This window comes from Dromaius novaehollandiae, chromosome 1 (assembly GCF_036370855.1).
Source record: "Dromaius novaehollandiae isolate bDroNov1 chromosome 1, bDroNov1.hap1, whole genome shotgun sequence".
NCBI lineage: Eukaryota > Metazoa > Chordata > Aves > Casuariiformes > Dromaiidae > Dromaius > Dromaius novaehollandiae.
In genome coordinates this window covers 117,771,069-117,793,322 of record NC_088098.1, presented here as the reverse complement: position 1 = coordinate 117,793,322, position 22,254 = coordinate 117,771,069, and the positions used below count along the sequence as shown (strand labels likewise).

Here is a 22,254-nt window from a genome sequence, read left to right as displayed (position 1 = left end):
CTACGTCAAGAAAAGCATGGGGCTCTAAGATGAGAGGAAGAGTGGCTAAGGGAGGAATGATGACATTGTGGGAGGAGGATGCCTTGCGAGAGACAAAAATGCCTAAAATGATGGAGAAATAATTCAAGAGGATGGGTAGGGAAAGACAGCTAGCAGACACACTTTCCTGGGGAGGGAATATTTTTGGAAACCTTAGCGATTCACACAATCGTTCCTTCTCTTTCTCTCACACACAGAAAAACACGCAGTTGCACACACAGAACAACCTACTTATGTTAACAAATACATGCAGCTAATCTCACACATCACAATGTTCCCAGAAAATATCTTAATTAGGTTCTTTATTTTTGGTCAGAGTGTGATATCAACAAAGGATAACTTAAAGCAACCAGCTGGAAGCTGGTCTCCCTGGGCATACCATATGGTCAAGGGACAGAGAGAGGTTCCTCCAAGAGGAAATTCAAAGCAAGAGCCTAATTTACATGTCCAGAATCATGCCGTGGAGCAGGTTTTCTCTCTTGATTACACAGACAGCCTAGGAGCCAGCCTTCCAAATTAGCGACCTAAAAGTAGTGCAAATATGAACGAATACGTTTCAATAGGACAAAGTAAGTGATTGCTTTCAGAATACACCAGGAAGTTCAGGTCACGGAATCACAGGATCACAGAATGGTTGAGGTTGGAAGGCACCTCTGGAGATCATCTAGTCCAACCCCCCTGCTCAAGCAGGGTCACCTAGAGCACGTTTCCGAAGATTGTGTCCAGACAGCTTTTGAATATCTCCAAGGAAGGAGACTTCGCAAACTCTCTGGGCAACCTATTCCAGTGCTCAGTCACCCTCACTGTAAAGAAGTCTTTCCCCATGTTCAGAAAGAACTTCCTGTGTTTCAGTTTGTGCCCCTTGCCTCTCTCCCTATCACTGGGCACCACTGAAAAGAGTCTGGCCCCATCCCCTTTACATCCTCTCTTCAGATACTTTTACACATTGATTAGATCAACCCCTCAGCCTTCTCCTCTCCAGGCTGAACAGTCCCAGCTCTCTCAGCCTCTCCTTATACAGGAGATGCTTCAGTCCCTTCATCACCTTAGTAGCCCTCTGCTGGACTCACTCCAGTAGATCCATGTCTCTCCTGTATTGGGGAGCCCAGAACTGGACACAGTACAGGTGTGTGGGGGGGGGTCCTGTAAAAAGATATACTTGCTAAATGATTTACAATAATTACAAACATTTTAATTTGTTTACATTTTTCCATAGAATTTTTCAAACTTTCACCACAAAACTGAAACTCACAAAATATTCTCCAGTTTTCCACAATCAAAAAAAAAAAGAAAAGAAGAAGAATTCAGCTAGTCAGATGACAGCTAGCCAGTTTTTTTAAGTTCAGATTGCTAGACACTCCAAGATTTTTAGTTCTCAGTTTTCCTAATGGAAAACATAAAAAATATAATTAAACCCAGATATTTTTGCCAAGGAAATTTCCATTTTGGCTAACATGACACTCTTCATTTAAAAAAACATTTCAAGTTAAAAATTCCACTGAAAAGACATTCCAAAGAGGTTTCTACTGCAGGCAATGGTGCAGTACAAATATCTAGGCTACACTGGAGAGCAAGAAGTAGATATTTTGATTCGTCAATGTACTTAAGCACGAGAAAACTCTGACCATACAGGTAGTTCTGCTGAGGTCCATTGCATGCTGCAGGACATTGTAGTTAAACTAAGTAATCAAAATGTAAAAAGTGCTGGGATGTACACCTTTGCATTTGCTGTACTTGGAAATTGCCAGTTCACATGTTTGAAATGCTAGTTTGGCTTACTGTTGCTGGATGGCTCATCTGGTGGCTGGTCACACTCCTAAGAGGCTGAATCAAGACCTGATAAAAGAATGAACATAGATTTACACTGTCACTTAGTGACACACTTTCTCAAGACAGATTATTCTGCTGAATAAATGAGGAGCCTCCTGTAAAAAATGTACGTTTAGTCTATTAGATAGAAAAACACAGCTAACATTTTGAGGGCAAAAGAAGGTAGATGAATTGCTTTGCAATAGGAATTAGTAACAAATTCACTGGTGAAAAAATAATTTTACTGTGACGAAGGGAGACCAGAAAAGATGTTTTCAGTCTGACTAGAGAAGTTTCTGTAGCTAGTAGGAACATCATGTGCACATACGGAGGCAAAGTTCCAGCAATTCTAACTTTAGTTCTGGAATAATAAAAGCTGAATTACTACTGGGTTAAAGGTATTTTTTAAACATATGTTAGCCCCATCATTCTGTGTTCTGCTGTATTTGACTTGCACTATGACTACTGCAGGCAGAAAGGCCAGTCTGGATCTGGATTAATCAGTAATACAAAAGAGAAGAAAATATTTCAGAGCTCGTCTTTGCAATTTGTTAAAGTCATCACACAGGCTTGAGTGTTGCAGAAAGTGCCTATTGTGTCCTCCTGTATGACAGATGCATTGTCATTTATTTATTTTGAATAGTAGCACTTCCCCCCAAAGTTATGATGTAGTCGGGACTGTGGATAGATCCAGAAGGTATCCAGAAGACCTACAAATTGATCTGATGTCAATGAGAGTTTTGTGCTTCTGTAAACCATGTTGCTGACGTAGTGCCTACCTACAAATGGACCTGGACGTACAGCAGTCAGCACTGCAGCTGCTTAATGTTTTTGTTTTGCTGCTTAATACTGGGCTATGCAGTAGGATTCCCAGCACTAAGCTAAGCAGCAAGACTCTTTATAGGCTGCCTGGGAATCTGCCCTTACAGAGGGATCTGCCCTTACAAAGGGATCCACAACAGTCCATTTAAGAAGCTTCAGATAGCTCAGAGAAAGTGCCAAGGACACACATTGAAATCCTGCATCCACCCCAAGGCTCAGCTGTCTTGTTCTGAGCTGCATGAAATATTTCACTTCATGCCAGACCCACTCTCTGAATCCTCCCCCATACTGAGGCATCTCAGCGTTTTTATTCAAAAAGAGCAAGGCAAAGTCACTCCTTTCTTGCATGGTGTCCCACTGCTGTCATAGCTCATATAAGGACCGGCTGGAGCATTCATTAAGAGACCTGGGGCCGATTCTCTCTTCTGCTGAGATTTAGATCTACCTCTACCTCCGCACACAAGCATATTAGTTACCAAGCTAGTTTCTCCCGCCATGTGGATTGGCCTCTCAGATGGCAAATAAATAAAAGAATTGGTTCAGCCGCAGCCCAGTCCCACAGCAAAGCACCAGGACTGGTGTGGAGCCATCTCCTACTTGTGAAGTGAAATGGGACTACCCTTCTTCTCAGCTATCTGAAAAGCATGGTATGGGGCTCAACAGTCGAGACGCAAGCCACCCCCGACACTCCAGGGCCGTGAAAGATAGGGGTTTGAATAGCAGAGACAAAGAGACAAAGGGAGTGAAACAATTCAAGTTGCTCAATAACTACTGAAAATGAGACTCCTGAAGGCACCTCAGGTGGGGTAACCAATTAGCCACTTCTGAGACTCTTGGCCTGAAAAGTTTTGCTCATAATAAAACAATAGGTGAATTGAGCAACCTGAAGACTAGAAACACAGAGAAAGAAACAATTTGTCAAGACCAGCAGGCTGGCATCAAATAGAAGAAACTTCTTCAAATATATCCTAGGGGGAGTTACGAATCCTGAAAGGCTTCCAAATACAGAATATCTTTATAAATTTATCTTATAAAACAGAAACCGAGAAGAAAATATGACACACAGGACGCTGACCTCAGAAATCACGCTTTCAGGAGGTAGGCTGCCTGATGAAATCTGTGCTTAGGCAAGTTCTTTTTTCATCTGCATGGCTTTTCTGCAGACACGCTATTGAAGTTAGATTGGAGCAGAGGGACCAGAAAATGGCTGTCCAAGGTGATGGTTTCTATAAAGAGAGCAAGGAAGGAGGAACAGCGCAGATGGAGCCCTAGGAAAGTGGATGTCTAGATAGGATCTAGGGAGAACAGCAGAGATGGAGGGCCCAGGTATAGCTAGACTGTGAGGGTAGCTGGACTGAGATAAAAAGACAGTTCATAGGAGAAATGGTGTTGGAGTCAGCTCAGATTGACACAATTAGCGTAGAGGGGTCTAGATGAGTAGGCTGGTGAATGCCCACCTAGGAGTGCTTCTCTGCACCTGTGGATCAGCCTGAGAGGCTCTGAACTGAACCAGGTTAACTGGAAGTGAGGCATTCTGGGATGAAGAACTCCAACTGTGAGCCAAAGAGTTTTTAGAACTGCTTTCAGGTATTGCTGCAGAGGAAGCCAATTTCTAAATCTTTAAACTATTGAGAAAATATGGTCAAGCTACAAGCATCAGACAAATGAGTAGAAAAGCCAGTTTTTAGCATCTTCAGTGAGAGTAACATGATGCCTGAACCTTTTTTATGATGCCATGCTCCTAATGTTTCACTCTCTCAGCCTTCATTTCAGAGAGCAGAAAAACAACAGTCTCTGAGTACAAACAGAAAAAATCACCACTGCAGCACTGATCCTTTCCATGCTGCAGGACACATCACAACTCTGAAAATTGGGTTAACAACTGTATGTGCTTTTAGCATAACGCAAGGCCAAGTCAAAGGGGGAAAAAATCAATAAAATTAGGCTGTCTTTATAAATGGCTGATAATCCAGTATTAAAACCTGATTCTGCTCTCACAAAATTTGGTAGCAATTCTCTATCTATTTGAATTAAGCAGGAGGAGATCTTGAGGACTCAGTAAGGCTTATGTACTAGTGTGCACTGAATCAGTGATGTGGACCCAGCAAATGAGCTGAGAAGAGTAAAGCCATGCCCAGGACTGAATTGGATTACAAGTGCCCTTGTTTTTATTTAGAGCGGCATGCAGAATGCCCAGAGGATTAGCCAGTTTGATGGTTAAAAACTCCAATGCCCTGCCAACACTAGTTCTCCCACTTACTGTCTCTGGCAGCAGTCTAGCAATGGGAGATTTCCTCAAATATGCTATTATACAATAGCATATACACAACCATAGTGTAAATCGTTGAGTTGCTGCTCCTCTGGGAAAGCCAGCCATGCCAGGAACTGTCAAAGAGCAGCAGCAACCAAGGTGGATGGCTCTCTGCTCCTTGTTCACAACAGTGATGGACTGGGTGCAGAAGTTAAAACCAATCTGTTATAGAGCTCAACATGGTTGCAGCCAAGTATTTTTCTGTCTTTCAAAATAACTGAAAGAATCAAAAAAAGAAATTAAACCAAATCCAAAAAACAGCATTAGCATAATGTAAACACCTCACACTTAAAAATCATACATAGGTACACACACAATTCCAGCAAGCATGTGAATAGAGGAGCATTAGCTTTCTAGTAGACAGACCCTCTTTCTCTCCTGTTCTGTCTTCTCTTCAGCCTCTCTGGAAGATGTATCAATCCTAAAAGGATAGACTGAGGTTGAGGATAAGGTAAGGGTGTGTGGGACAGATGGAGACCCCAGAAACACATCTTCCTTCAAATAAGCCTTTTAGTGTAAAGACCCATCACAGCCTTGCTTGAAGTTTCAGCTTTTCTCACATTTAAAAGTATGTCTTTAGCACATATTTTTCCCTCTCCTGTACTACAAAGTGGCAGCATTTCCTTTCCATTTAGCATTCTTGAAAAGTGCCAGGTTATACACTCCAGAGACTGGAGTAGTCCATGGAGCTATAGACCAAAACCACTCATGCAGTGGCTCAGATTTCTGCTAAACTTCCATCTCCGCATGAACTCCTTGGCATGAAGGGGAATATTTTGTTATGTGCTATTAGACAGGTTTCTTTGCCATTTAAGAAAACATCTGTTTACAAACGTGACAGAAGATAAATGACCCGGTTATCATTTCCAGGAAGGCACCTTTATACATCTCTAGTAGCTTAATGGGGGCTTAAATATACTTTACACCTACTAGTTTACACCAGACAACACAGAAAATTTAATATACATGAGGAGCAGGTCTCCCCCTCTATTTTTTATTTGCACTATAAAATTATTATTTTTATGTTTGTTTGCAGTTAATGCCAAGGATTATCATGTAAATAGACAAGGTGGTAGGGAAAGACTTAAAGAAGATGTAGCAAATTCATTGTTTGCACTGACTCTACAAAGTTCGAAACCAGACCTAGCAATTAATTTGCTTTGATAGAATCATGTTTTTCTTTACACTGTTTCACATATTTAATTATGTACTTATCCACCTCCAAGAAATCAGAGTGAGCTAAACTAGGGAACCATTACCTAAAAACATGACTAGGAGCCAGGCATTTGAAATTCACTTATTGATACAAAACATAAGGCAGACTTCCAGCACAAGCAGTCCCTCGGGTTTAATCTTCAGATCTATAATGAAAAATCTCTTCTCTTTACCCTTGTAGTCTTTCATCTCTTCCCAGGAGGGAGCAATCATCTTCCCAAACCCTCCCTTGTGATCCTAATTGTCAAAAGGGAGGCTTTCTGTTACTGCTGCATCGTGAGGCTAATGAACTTACTGAAGTAAAGATTGTATCTGACAAAAATGGACTACTGAACTACAGCAGTTTACTGATTCCCAGCAGTGTGTTCTCAGCAAATCACCTCCAGTCAAACGAGCATCACTGAGGAATTATTGGCTAGTTTTCATGAAAGCACAGTTTGTCATTAGCTTGAGACACTGTCAAGTTAAAAATATGGCAGTGTTTCATATGGGGAAGAGGCAAGCTCCTCGCCTGGAACTGAATACAGAGTGTTGCCTGAATCAGGCCTGGGACATCCATTAGAGAACTGGCACACTTTCAGCGCAGAAGCTGACCTTTCTCTGGCAGGTAGAATGGGGTGGATTTTGGTTTGACTGCTATTGGCTTGAAGCTGTGGAGAGGGTGGAGTGCTGGGATGAGGCTAAGTCCACACTGCAGACTTATGGTGGGCCAGCTAAGACAGTCAGGATGGTGAGGAGATGAGACCTCCAGTTACACAGCCTCTGTTGCTGAAATCCCAACTGTTGACACAATTACACCAGCAGGAACTGGATCTCTCCCAGGACTGCTAGTTTCCCTTGGCGGGGGGGAGAAGTTTGCTCCTGCAATACCTAGCACAGTTACAACCAGCCGTATTCAGATAGAGCCCTAAATGAACTGTTTGATGCTTTGCAGAATTCCTCTAGGGTTGGGTTTTTCCTGTCCAAGACAGTATGGTCAAGAGACAGACATTTGCAAAGCCTCACAGTTGATCCCAGGCTTGCTTTCTCAAGAACTAAAACATTTTGGATGGAAAATAGCAAATGTGTGTGCCATGGGGCCATCAGGACAGCACTTTCTGGCCTACAAACCTCTCAGCAAGTGCTGCCTTAGGCCAGCAGCCAACCAATAAACTGGCCGGTTCCAGACACTAGCCTCTTCAGCAAACTCAAAGCCAGTTCTCAGCACTGGCTGAGACCATGAAGGAGCCAAGGGGTGAAGCTTTACAATAACAGATGTGGAAGTAGAAAAGAGGCTGTCTCAATCTTTATCGCTTCAAAGAGACCTGCAGTGGCCATTAAGAAGTCTGTGTATGACTGTAGTTAGCAAAACAGAGCCTGGCTTAGGAGTAGATTCATGTTAGGCTGTAGCATTTTCAAAAGTTGATGAGCAAAGTTTTCAGGACTGAGCCTTTACTGTGTTAGGGAAAGAGAAAACATTTAGCACTGATCAAGAACACCACCTTTCATGGGATGCAAAGACTAGTTCCTTTCACTGTTGCCCTCTCCTTGATAATACCAGTGGAAATTGTAAGTAAGTGAACTCTGCAGGCACAAATATTTTAAACCAAACCAACCTGTGCCAGGACACAACACAGCCACCGAAGAGAAGATTGGACTGCTACATTTCCTCTGTGTCCAGTCACCAGCAGTCCAGCAAGGGGCAAATTCTCCTTTTTGAACACATTTTTCAGAGCACCTCAGTGACTGAGGTTCCTAAGCCACTTCTGTCCAGGACAAAAGATGTGTAAATATAATAGGGCACACGCATTTCAGTGGAAAATGTGCTAGATCCACAACGGGGACTTTCACATTGCAATGCTGAGTCCTCAGCCACTGACTGGAACCCATAACCTTGATATGAGCACTGAGGCCTTCAGGGATGAACTGCTTTGTTATCCATAGAAATGAATGCAACAAGCAAGAAGCTGCCTAAACAAGCCAACAATGAAGTCACAAGGACTATCAGGTTCCTTAAATCCCACTCCTCCCCAGAAACTGGGCACTTTACAGAGGGCTGCAATGAGGTATCTCTCCCCGCAAAAGTCACAGCCCTAAATCCCTAAATATTTGGCACTTACACCCATCCATCTGGAGAGGAAAAAGAAAAAACTGCCAAATAAGGAAGGTGTCCATGTCCCATTTTCATTCAATAGTTCTTTAGTTATAGCACTCCTCCAGGGCATGGAGGTGGTACCCACTGAATGTAGAGTCAAGGATGTCTCTTGTAGGCTTGGGTAGCTAATATTGCTGCTATATACCTCTGTCTAACCCCAGCTTTCCAAATAAATAGCTTTAAAATCTGGCCTTAAGATCCTAAGTCTCTTGAAAGTCAACACAACTATAATTCCTACATTCCCTTTGGAGATGGTTATTAGGGTGTTGACTGTTGAGGGTCTGTTGAGGTGAAATTCTTCAACCTAAGATGAAAATATTTAACCCAAGAAAACCATCTAGACTCCCGCTCTGGTCAGTGGAGATACCTCCAGGTATCCCAACCCATTCTGAATTGGAGTCTTACATGTGAAGGAAAAGAGTCAGAATCTGGTTTTCATCCACTGTATAGCAGAGATAAATACATAGTTCTTACATGTTTGCAGAGCTGCTGAGCAGCAGCTGGGAGGCTCAGGAGAGTTAAAAAAAATCTTGTTACTTGAACCGGATGATCTGGACTAAGGCACAGTCAGACTAGTCAGCCCACAAATTAAAAATTAGGCAGATCTGGTAAATGTACCAAGGTAGAGTCTAACACAGTTGCGGTAGGATTTGGAAAGTGACATTCAGTTTTTTGTGATTCTGTGTTGTCTGGCAGTCAGTGTCAAAGGAAGCAAAACTGAAGTGTTTTCTCAGAGCTGCTTGCATTTGTTGATAGCCCAGATATAGGAAAGAGAGGCATCAAAGAGCAAGGAAGGCCAAAATCCCCCCATCCATAGCCACACACACATTTGGAATGTAGCTCAGCAGGGAGGCTCCCAAAATCATTGTTGGAAGAACAAAGTCAAGTTTTAGATGGCAGACATTTCAAACAACAGAAAAGTTTGAGGAGACGAATAAGAATAACAATTAGAATGGGAAAGGATTAAGTGGCCAACAGAAAACAACAAAAGGAAAATTAACGTCTTTTCAAAAATCACAAAGCAACTTCAAAAGCAGGGTAAGAACAATGAAAAGCCCAAATTATGCACAGTTTAGCAGCAAAACTCACAAAGAAATTAAGTGACTCCTGCAGAGAAAGGGTGTGGGGAGATCTTATAAGGTTACCAAATTCCAAACAGGATAAAATAATTCTCACACACACAGCCTGGTAGACAGTCAGTATGACTCCGTGCCATAATTTTTGAAGGCCAACTCTAAAATGCATTTTTAATGCTAACAGTTTTGCAAAGGGGAAAGGTAGAAAATGAAACAAGGTATTAACAAAGTCCAACAGGGATTAGCAAGACCTGTCAGTTAATGACACAGCATAACACATCTGTGGTAACACCTTGCTTTTGTGCACACATCACCTAGTCTAACCATTTGGGCTGAAATTTTATGACATGCACTGAACTCAGGTGGAATTCTGTCTTTTGTTTGTTTTGAAATGTTGAGCCAAAATTGTTTTGCTGTTTCCAAGAATTAGATTTGGAGATGATAAATTATCTTACCACTTAAAGCAAAAATTCTAATGAACTTTCTTCTAAAGAACTTTACTACTCCCATATCATTGGAGAGGATGACAAAATTTAGCAGAGGGTAGCCTTTGTGTTATGGCTGTACCCTCTGCTGTAAAAGTCCACATGAATTTGGACTAATTATAAATCTTAGAGAAACCGTACTGCCCACATCCTTAGAAAAGACTTCCTCAATTTCAGTAGATGAAACATTTTTAGAAATTCTACTCTCTCTGAACTTGCTCCATCCTCACAGCCTTTACTGCTGTTCGAACCGTAGGTACACCAGGCAAAACCTGCAATGGCTACATTTGGCTTTTCCAGGCAGGCTTGAGGCTGTGCATGAGACCTGAGAGCAGAAGCTATGCTTTGTTATACTCTAATGCTGCCCCTGCTGGCATCCAGCCGTACAGTAACTCAGATGCTGAGAGGAGAAAAAGGATTAGGAAGAAGAAAAAAGAGAATATTGAGATTCGGAGACAGTGTTTCAAGGTGACAGTTTGGAGGACAACGTTTGTATGAGAGAAATTGTGACAGGGAATTGGGAGCAAAGACTGGAGCCAGGTGAGGAAGGAGCTCCTTGGATTTGGAGACAGCATGGGAAGGATGAGCTGGGACCATGAGGCAAAGAGCATGCAACTGGCAGCCACAGGGAAGGAGGACAGGGGATCAGGCCCTGGTAGGGGCAGGAGCTGGCACCATGGAAGGAAACAGAGAAACAGTTAGCTGGAGGGGAAACACAGAGAGGGATGTGAAGCTTAGAGGTGAGAAGAAAGAGACAGGATGGGTGACTGGACAGAGGCACAAGGAGAGGGAGCAATTATGGGGCAAAAAGAGGACAAAGAAAGAAAAGGAAGAAAGAGGAGTTGGATCTTACTGGCGTCTGGATGCAAACTTAGGGAAACATGAGCCTGCTCAGGCAAAGAAAGTGAGATAAATCAGGGAGGAACAGTTTGGGGATAGGAACAGACCAAGATTAAAGAAGAAGCCCAAGCAAGGACACTAAAACGTACAAAATCAGGGGATGGAAGACTGAGCTGTGACCTGGAGGCAGGGGACAAATAAAGGTCGTGGGAGAAGAGAGGTAGATTAGACAGAACTGGGACAGACTGTGCATCAAAAGTAATTCCTGAGGGAGGAGAACAGAATTACAAATTTGCCAAGTGAGGAGAACAAGTGGGCCCACGGGATCAAGCTAAGATCTTTGAGAGGCAGAGACTGGGACAGGACAGGAGACTGGGTTGGAGACAAAAGGACCCAGGAAAGGACAAGGGACAGGCAGCAAACATGAAGCAATGGCAAAGGGCTGTCATGTAGGGGACCTGGCACAGAACTGATAGTGCTGGCAGCCCACCTCTCCAGCACAGGGGAACTGTGAGCACAGTGCTGCTGAGCTAGGCTGGGGATAGCAGCCTTCGACTGCTCTTTATTAGTTCAGGTGGAAGAGGTCTGCATATGCTGCAAAGATACCCTGCATAGCTAAACGGTCAGCATGCAGACGGCTGGTCACAGGATCGCTTTCCTTTTCTTCTTAAGCAACCAAGGACTTTGCATGTAAAATGACCACATTCATAACTTGCAGCTAGTTGTACAGCCTCATTCATCCCTCTTATTTTGAATGTGCTATGATACAGCTTTTAATGACATGATCACATGCCATTTTTCTTTCAGCTTATGCCTCAAACTACACATGGAATTTGCCATGCTCTCTTAACAAGTACCTATTCAGTAGCTTGTTTTCTCTTAATTGTTCAGCATTGGCAAAAACTATCTACAACACACAATTCAAACTGGCTCCAAAGAAAGTTATTACCTCTCATGGTAAACTTGCTTCAGGTTATATCCTTAACACATCCTTACTCACTTCCTTACTCATTTCCTTTTCTGTGGCGCTCACAGCATTAGCATTTCCAAGGCCTAGAGATTGAAAAGTATTTTCAGGAGCCCTAGAATGCTGACAGATGTTTAAACAGAGTTTTAAATAATTAGGCCAAGCTCTGCTGTGAGCATTTGGTATATTGCCCTACACATTTGTCTGTATTTGAATAAACACCTTTGAAAATCTGGCGCTCTGTGCTTGCACAACCTCAATTCATTTATTTTCACAACACTTCCCGGAGGGCAGGGCAGACAATATTATTCCCTTGTTAGGAAACTGAAGCAAATAAAGCATCTGGTCAGACCCAGTGCCCAATTTGAAATAGGCAAGACTTGCTTTCTGTAGCATATTATCGGCAGTGGTCCTGCAAGCACCTGCAAATGAGCCCCTAGGCTTGCAATTAATTCACCCAGGAAATAAGGAACATATGATTCATGACCACCTGTGGCAGCATGAACAGTTTTCCCAGGATCATGCAGAGGCTTTGTGGCGGTGAACACAGACAATAGCCTGCACCAGATTAGGCCAGCATTAGACTTTTCTTTACCAGGCGGCTGTTCTTCCACCACCTGTAAGCCCATGTTTTGTCCCTTACATGTACTCCTACTTCAGCAACAAGTGAGGAGCCTCCAGGGCAGCAGCCTCCTTCACTACACCATGTTTCATGTCTGGAGGAATAATCCTATCCTACAGCCTGTATCCTCTTCAAAAGCCCTGAGTGATCCTACTGCCTGTATGTATGCATGAAATGGGCATATGAAGGTAGCATAAGCAGCGCTAAATCTGGCCTTGTGTAACTTCTGAGTGAACAGGAGCTGATAGACTTTAATCTTCAAAAAAAGCTTTAATCAGCTTTTGTTTCAGAGCACTGTATCTTACAGACTGAACATAGGATGGAGATCCTGGACAGCTGGTTCTGTTGCCAGCTATGCCACCAGCCTGCAGAATAACTGCAGGCAGGTTATCCACCTCCCCATGTCTCCCTTTCCTCTTTTGTAAAACAGAGATGTTAATATTGACATCACTTCTAAAGCATTTTGAGAACTATTGATGAAAGACACTATGTGAAAACTCGGCTTTATTACTATCATTACACATAGTAAGTATGATGTGTAATCCATATATACACACTGATTTTAAATGAGGTATGATGTGTAATCCATACATATACACCAATTTTAAATGACTGCTGAGATGCTGGGGGCAAAATGCCAGGTTAAGCAGACCACTGCTCTGATCTGCTCTGGTAAATCCTAAATTCATGTCTTCAAGCAGCTCATCATCATGATTCCATGGGCTGAGGCCACAGACACATGACATCTGAGTTCATGCCTTAATCCCAAACTGCATAAAACTATCATACTGCAGAGATGAAAAGATTGTTAGAGAAGGAACAACCGATAGAAGGGCATAAGACAGTGCAAGAAAAATTAGTGGATCACGCTCGTTATGCCAGTTTTATTAACTTCTGCCCACTACTGACCTGCAATTTACACCATCGTTGAGTTTACCTGTGACTTGTTCACAGTCAGCAGAGAAGCTATGTGCATAATTGAACTAGATGTCAAGACAGCTTTTTCAGAGTTATTTTATGCAACATATCTAAGCCAACAAATCTGGTGTACAAAGGCGGGAGAACAAGCTATCTGAGTAAATACAAAACTGGCTTAAGCCATTTGGTTCAGAACCTTTTTTCTTTGTTTGACCACCATTGAACTGACATTGCAATGATGCCTAAAACCACTTGAACTTTGAAAACAATTGCACCAAAAATTCAGATTTGCTTTCGATCATGTTTTCAAAGAGCATCTTCAGAGAGCTTGTCCCTAGATAACACAGCTTGTACTGTGTTGTATTTTTAGAGGTTGGTCAGAAAAGGATTTGGCTGCAAATTTAAACATCAGGATTAATTTAATCAAGGACTTTTATTCTGATACTTCATTTGCAGACCACAGTATGAGTATGCACAAATACATATGATGATATGGCCACACTTTAGGTAGTTAACCAATGGCGTTTTTACTAACTCATTACTTTTGCCAAGAAAAATTGTTATTTTCTAGATTTTAATTTTCTAGATACAAATGATATAAAAAAGTCATTCTGGTTGATGAGATTTAAAAGAGGGATTACACAAAGATTGAAAAAAATCCATGCAATCAGAGAAAATAATTTGCTGCTCAAATTTGCTACTCAGCAGCTTTGCTGATGACCAGAAGAATTAATACCCAAATCACCCCGCACCATAATACCATTCAAGAGCAACAAGCACACACTTGATGAGATTACAGCTCCATACATTTGGAACTAGTAAAAGGAAATACTTCTCAGAGACATCCAGAGCCAGTCTGGGGAATTTTCTGCAACAGAAAGTCATTGTGACAAACAGCACAAGCATCCTTTTGAAAAGAACAGGATCATTTTCTGGACATTAAGCAGCTACACCAGCAAAGATAAGGGCAAATAGAAACACACACATCCTTTCCAAGGACAAGCTTAGTTTTTCAGTCTTGTCTGTGGCCTTCAGTGAAAGGAGGCAGTTCCAGAAATAAAGCATCGGTCTGCTGCAGTATGTAAGTCCATGTTCGTGTCTTTAAGTAACCTACTTTTAAGTGAGCTTGGCAGAGAGCTAGCCTACAGCAGGACTCAGGCCTCCAGATAAGCTTTAGGTCAAGAGTGAATCAGAGTCAAAGTGTTTATGGAGTCCAGGGAATCCAAATCCCATAAGCAATCTGATGAGATTTCATGTAAAATGTTAAATCTTGCAGGATAATCTCTCTGATAAGTTTGGTGCCATCTTGGGCTGGAATGGCATGAAAACAGCTTTGAAAGAAAACTTCTGAACACAGTGCAGCCCAAACCCTAGAGGTCCAAGTTTGGTGCTGGGAACTGTTATCCAGCTGAACACTGATGCTAATGCTAATGGCTCTCAGACCAGAGGGGCAGGGTCGAGCCTAGCTCTTCTACCAATAAACACCAGTTCCCTTGTCTGGCCAGACAAAAGGAGGAGAAGCAAGGAGAGGTTAAAATTATGGAATTTGCACACATTTGCCTCAACATCAGCAAAACAATTGTAACAACACACACTGTGGATAGACCGTGAGAGATTTGTTGTCTCTGCGCTAAATATCACACCCCAGCAGAATTTTACAGTTAGCCAGGAGAATAGACTCTTGTTCCCAAATGCAGCTCCCCAACCTCCTCCCCCCTCAACTACCCCGCCACTTGGATTAAAGGGAGCAGAAAGCTCAGTGTGGAGATTTGTCACATGCAAAGCCACTTCTGAGGTCCTCAGAAAAGGTCAGTTACACCCCTTGCAAACTAGTCAGCACTTCTTAAAGCCTACAAATCCTCCCCTCTACATGTGTTTTTCACAACCTGGTTCAATCACCATGATGTGTACAAGAGTGACTGCCAAGGAGGGATACAGATGCTGTGCCCCCTAGTAAATCCATTTCCATTCCAAAGAGCAGTTCAGTCATATCACAGAGACAGAGATTTACAATTTTCTTTTTGCAGGAAAATACATCTATTTCTTAGCAGCACAAAGCTGATTCCCTGTCTTGCAGCAGGCTGCCTGCAGCTGGGCTTTACCACGTTTTACTACACTGGGCTACCCATTTTAATGTAGTGACAGTTTCGTTTTCTCCTCGCAGTGTGTGTTTTGAGCTCACTCTGTAGCATGCTGCAAAGCAGGCATGGGAGAAGGGAGTAAGGGAAGGAGGGAAGGTGGTTCGGCCCCATGGAAATGCTGTACTTCCCTAGAGATTAGGCTTCGTTTTTCTCTACAGTCCCAGTAAGGGAATCTAAATATTTAGCAGAGTGAATCTTAAAATAAGATTACACGTACCACACTCTCCCAGCCAAAAACATTACCCTTGCTTAGCAGCAGCCCAGATGCACTGGCATAAGTTCACACCAACTTGTTGGTTGGTGCAGAGAGCAGAATAACTGTTTGTGTTGTCAGCCTGTAGCTATTCCGTCACTCACAAGCCCCATGACAAAACATCTCAAGGGGCTGTTTTGCATTATTTGTTTGCCACCATAAATGCACACTGCACTTTGTGAAACAAGGGAAGATCTGCTTCTCTGTTGCAGGAAATATCCATCACAAGACAGTGGAGTCCCATTGATTTCAACCACAAAACAGCTGGCACGTGTTTGACCCTGTTTCAGCTCATGCCCCTGTCCTAAACACCTTACAGCCTTGAGTCTGCCACAAAACTCTGTGGTGTTTTGGCCTAGGCCAAATGGACAACACTAGCTACCGAGCTAAAACCTTCACAACCCCTTCCATAAGCCCACACCCAATACAGAGGTTATCTGATTGGTTGGATGTCCAGTGCATGTGGCTAGGCATTGCTGGTTAACTCAGAAAAGCATTTGGAAAAAAAAAAAAAAAAAAAAACACTGCAGCAAGTTTGGAGTCCTTCTCCATTCATTTCTACTCACTGTCTAGACTGACCAAGTCAGATACAGTCAGTTCCAAGCTAATTTCCTAGGTTCAGCTACTTTAAAGCGATCCAAACTCAACTTGCCCAGTGTACCCTTGCAGTTCCCACAAGCAGTCTATTACATCAAGGAAACATACTACAGTTTCATGCCGGGGAGCACAGTTCTGGGAATGATGCCACCAGTTCTTCTAATCAATTGTTTTAAGTCGACACTACTTCACCACGGCTGAAAGTGTCACTCTTGGGGACATATGAAAATAATTCCTTCATTTTTAGGTCAAACATTGCCCTACAGCACCGTGCAGCCCACATTACAAGAAAAATTGAAGTGAGAAAAGGCCCATTCTGTTTTTTTGACGCCCAGCACAGAACACAGAGCTCCTAGTGTGGTCCCATCTGGAACGCCCTTTAATATCCAAGTCAATGAGGTTTCGAGTCAAGAGGATTCGCTTAATCCCACTAGTTTCCCCCCCCCTCCTTGGGGGTAAGGGAGGGGACCAGTAGTTTAGGTTTCAGCCTCAAGTGATACCTCATTCATTTAGAAAACCCTCCAGCTAAGAGAGGCAAGGCCTGAAATTCCTTACACACAAACACAAAAAAAGAAAAATCCAACATTAGCAAGCCATAATCCATTTGCCATAATAGCCATTTATCAGACCATAAAGAAGCAAAGAATAGACTAATTCAATTTTGCTTTGGTAAAGGCTCAGCTGTAAGTGAAATCTGAGCTTGCCATAGGTTTCCTACTGGACAACACGAAGAGGGTAGAGAAGAGGGATGCCCCTGAATCCCATGGGTGTGGGGAGCATCTGAGGAAGCCATTTCTTCTGAAAGGCACCTCAGCTCAGGCAAACTCATCAGGAAGAGGAAATGCCAGAGCACATTTGTTCCCAGCCTCAGAGTGTCTTCGCCTCCACAGTAGCTTGCTGAGTCAGGCCAAAGACAGAATCTTTTGAACAGTTTTTCAGTGCCCTGCACCAATGAAAACCAAGCCACATGTGCTCAAAAAATGTTCTCATGCACAAAAGCAGGGCTTTGGTTAAGCCACTCTAGTAGGCAGGTTCATCATTTTGATTTGACATTTCACTTGCCTGAATTTGGGAGCAAAAATTTAGGTTCCCTTTATACAGCTGACATTCTTGATTTCACGAAGGGCAAAGGATGACTTGAAAAATGCCAGAACTAGAAGAATTTTTCAGTAAAGGACCCAATTTTTATAATGGTACCTGCCTACAGTTCCCCAGTTACTGAGCACAAACCAGACAATAACCCAGGCAAATTGTTTACATATAATCAGGCATCTAATTGGGCATGCAACTGTCAGGCTGAGAATATGCAAATATACCTGAAAAATGAATACGCACATTCTGAAAAGCAGACTTTAGAAGGCCTATGGCAATAGGATGGCATCCTGTTAGCCAGTAAGGTCTACTTCCAAATGTCATGTGCAACCTCATCATGAAAACAAATGCTACTCAGCTAAGGAATTCACAAACCACTTGTGATCATTTGACTTTGAGGTGACTTTTCCTAGCCACAACAGCCCTACTAAACTGCCTTGCTTACCATCATCCTTCACACAACAGTGAGACCATATAAAAATTGCAGCTTCAATAAGGTTCTTTGTCAAGGTAAGTGCATCAGCTCTGCTCCATCTCCTGGAATAGTTCAGAAAGCCGGTCACCCCTCATTTCAGTCGTAAAGCAGCTGACAGTAATTGCTTGTTCTGTCTTGCTTCCAAGCGAATGAGAACAAGGACCTAAGGAACAATAGAGCAGAAATGACACTTGTGAAGCAAGCGTGTTGTAAGTCCTAGATAATCGACTATGACAAATGCATTCATAAATGTATAATTGTTACACGAAGTTTGGGGGAGCTGGAGAGGTACTGTGTTCAGTTTCTCAAATCACTGAAATTACAGAGGGAAAAGAAACAATCCACCTGGCACCAACACAGAAACATTACCAGTGGTAGTTCATTAATAAAAGACCCTAAGGAAGCAACATATGGCTAAATGGGAAGATTCAAGAGGCTATTCAGGCCCAACTAACATACAATTGCATGTTTGGAAATCCAGTCGTAATGAAGGCAATGATAAATGAATGACTGCGGGCAAAAAAACAAGAGGGAAATAGGAAGATCCAAAACTGAGTTTGAAAAATAAACAGCCAGAGGTACTAAAACTCGAGGTCCTTTCAGGATTTGTCTACATTAGTGCTTCAGTTCAGATCAGGAGCATGCTTTTAAAGCAAATCTCACTGTTATTACTTAATATGCTTTGCCTATGAGAATGTGGTCCTTGAGACCAGACTACACCTAATCTAAAATAAAAACCACTTGAAATTTGGAGAATGTGGATACTGCATCCTCAACACCAATTGTTTTGCTTTACAGGCCTGTTCCTACTTGCCTTCACTACATCCTAGGATATACGTAGCCTCAGAGTCTCTAAATCATGAAATGTGAACCGGAAATGAAATCTGAATCAGGAAATGTGCAAAGTAATCGGGGCACTCACTAGATCAGCAAGGCTTTAGAGAAACAGTTAAGGCAGACACTGCATTTCTGGGAAGCTAAAAGATTCCTTTGCATCAATCTTTAGTGCTAAAGATGTTGAGAAGATGCCCACCACAAACCTGCATTTTTCAGCTCCTAAAGCAGTCTGCCTTAGAGATGAATTTGTCAGCAATAACAGCTTGTGCTAGAGCACAAGAATGGGTTTAAAAAGCACCCATTTGCTGGGCCTGTGGTGGTACCTTCATGAGTCTGAGTGAAACTTAGGTGCAAAGCAAATGAGGTTCTTACAGAAATAAGTAATCCCATTAAAAACAGTTCCTGTTTCAAAGGTTGGAAGGACAGCACAGGCTTGTATCTTTTTTCAAAAAGGCTGAAGAGCTGAGATACAAACCACTAAGTTTCACAGCTTAAAACAATTTCAAAAAAGAACATGATGTCCTCAGAAAGATCACTCAAAAATGATCATTTCTAACAAATAAGGTTTCTGTCCTACAAAATCATGTGTCATCCATTTTCTAGAATGTATCGATAAAGGCACTGGAGAACTGGCTGGCAAAGCTTTGCAGGCACTCAAAAGGCTGCCAACAAAGGCCCTGCAGAAGTCACTACAGGGAGTGCTACTAGGCAGAAGTGACAGAGTCCCTGCAGTGTAATGAGGCAGGACTCATTAGCTGACAAGCCATGGTTCAGCATGGTACAGAGTGGTACACCATTGTAACACAGTGACTTTCACTCAAGTGTCCGTCCCCTGCAGACACAAAATGATCCTAGGCTGTGGGACCAAATATTCTTAGTGATTTAAAAGTCTGGAAGCAATGCAGTGAGAGTCTACAGTCAAGTTTCCCCACGGCCAAAGGTCGCAATTGGCCCCTTCTACTGCCATACTGGGTCTGCTGTGTTTAAGCACCAGCACTGATGACCTAGAAAGGGAATTACGCAGGAAGATAGCAACATTTCCAAATGGTGCATAGTTATTTTAGGTTAGTTAGGCAATAAGATTTTCCAGAGGGCTTGAGGACAGCTATTTGATGCTGAACAAAATTTAATGCTAATAAATAATAAACAGTGCAGAAGAAAGCTGCCTTTACTTGTTGCATAACCCTGCCATAACTGCATCAGCTCAGCAATGAGCTGGGCATGCTCACTTTAGGTGAGCTCAGAGTACCTTGACTCAAGGTTAAAGTGCAGTCAAAAAAGTGACAGAGATGTTTTGGCTGTAGAAGAAATAGCCTGCACAATAATACAGAGAGATTATCATTCTGCCTTCCTACAAAAGTGGAAGGGCAAGCACAGCTGGCAAAAGCACTGGTCACCTCATTTCAAAGTCAGCATCACAGAAGTCACTGCTGATAACTGCCCTCTTGCTGTCTTCTTCCATCTGTCAACTCGGTCAAAATAGATTAAGGTAATTTAAACAGTTTATACAGTAGGGTTTTGGTGCCACAGTAGACGCACTTTAATTGAAACAGGTTAAGGAGTATTCACATGGGCAATTATGCCATCATATCAGAGAGGAAATACCTTCTGCATGTAGTGAGGTGTGAGATATATCTGGGGACAAGCTTGGAGGAGTGAGAAGAGGTAGAGGAGGAAAAGACAACTTTTGACTGCAGTCCCAGAAACAGAATGGACTGACTGGACCCGAAAAGTGGAAGGCCCACTGTAACGAAGTCAGCCTATCTATTCAGTTCTCTAACACCAATTATCCTAAGTGCATTTAATAGGTTTTAATGTGGTGCTTGATAAAATGTTTTGAGTATGGGTCTTATGAATCAATCTTTCCAGGCTTACTGTGTGGTAAATGCTAAGCCGAGAGGATCCCGAAGAGTAAACTGAGAACATGCTCTTGTTGAAATCTCTTCTTAGACATTCTGCAGGGCTTTTGTGACTTATTCCAGCTGCTAGCACCCAGGTGTAAAATGCTTGCAACTGGTCATTGGAAACTCCAAAATAGTGCCAACGTTATTGGCTGCTGAGGTAATATTCCCCCTCTCCTCCTCCCGCCACTATACATGCCCTCTTCTTCCCTCAAAGCACATCACAGGCAGCAGACTGGTACTGGCCCCATCACACAGAGATGAAGCTAGGCAATGTTTGTGGTCATTGTGGCAGCTGCAAGGCCTTATATTCTTAGATCAGTAGCTCATTTCCCATGTATACAGAGGGCTTGGTTGCGTCAGCACTCTCCATTCAATTACACCACGTGGGGCTCTAACAGACAGCAGAGAGCAGTTCGAGTTCAGCAGGCATTGCCATAGGGGAGGGATGGGGAAAGAGTTGAAAGTAGATGGACCTTGGCTCTACACATACGATACTGCCATTTTTCCATTCTCAATGCTCACATTTTTGACCACAAAAGGATACGTACATTGGAATTGTTTGTTTGGGGTTGGAGGAAGTGGGTGTTATGTTTATCTATTAACTATCACTCTCACACGGCGTTGTATGTGCTTGTCCTGTTAGCCACTAACTGAGGCTGCTTGGCTCTCGCCTTCACCCCAGAGCACATAAGCCCATGTCCTTGCCTTCTCTGCCCAGTGCCTTTATGCTCCAAGAGTTCATGTAGCCAAATGGTGATCAAGATCAGGGAACTGATTAATCTGAAAACTAATCTATATCCTTTTTGCCGGGTTGGTTTGCAATGACATCAACTCATCAACTTGGCACAGCATGCAACCATATTGACATTAATACCATGAGTATCACAGTGGAAACGAGAGGACAGGGGAATGGGGTGGCCCCTTCAGCATGATTGGCTACTTAGGTGTAAGCTAGCATCTAAATTCTCTTGCTGACAAAAGAAACTTAAAACTGAACTTGTGTCTCAGATGCTGAAAAGAGCTTTGTCGTGGTTTTAAATTCTACCATAAATAAAACTCTAATGTACTCTTAAAATCTCTACAAGCAGGTTTTATGGAAGTAAAATTCTTTGTATATGATGATTGTTGGTATAAGGTAATATTTGTATAGCTGCATAAAGTCATAAAATGTGGAAGAGTAAAAGAAAATTACCTGCGATCATCATCTGACTGCAGTTCCAGCAGTGTACTTTCTATTCAGAGCCGTCAAAACGCCGAACTTCTTTTCTCATTGAAGCTGAACATTTTGAAACTTGTTTTTCATCTGAGCTAGAATAAAACCAAATATTCCAGCAATTTCTCAAGGAATGGACAATCAGGAGAAAAAAATGGTTAAGAGGTATATCATTTCCAAAGTTAATTTCAGGAGATAGAATACTTATTTTAAAATATATTCTGTTCTATGGAAGTTCTCTGACTTCATATTTTCATGTTATTTCATGACTAATCAATAGAATTATGCACTGACTAATACTGACATGTCATAATATGACATATCATAATTTAAATATCCTACGATTCTATGGAAAAGTGTTATTTTTAAAACTAGTAAGGGCAGTTGCTGCTCAGAACTGATCAAAACATCTTTTTTTTCTCTCATAGCATAGTTTGACGTTTTGACACAGGAAGAAAGGAATATTTCAGTCAGCACTGAGCAGAAGCTACTGTAAATTACATT

The 22,254-nt window shown here is 42.3% G+C and overlaps 1 long non-coding RNA gene across 2 annotated transcripts in view; it reads right to left on the bottom strand.

The window, feature by feature from the left end:
- Positions 1-21,846, bottom strand: part of LOC135330602 (uncharacterized) — a 130,556-nt gene extending 108,710 nt beyond the window's left edge. For both annotated transcript variants that reach the window (XR_010392567.1, XR_010392566.1), the window contains exons 1-2: positions 21,730-21,846; positions 17,767-17,959 (exon numbers count right to left, since the gene is read on the bottom strand). This is a non-coding gene — a long non-coding RNA (uncharacterized LOC135330602). The remainder of the gene's footprint in view (positions 1-17,766; positions 17,960-21,729) is intronic.
- Positions 21,847-22,254: the final 408 nt, after the last annotated feature.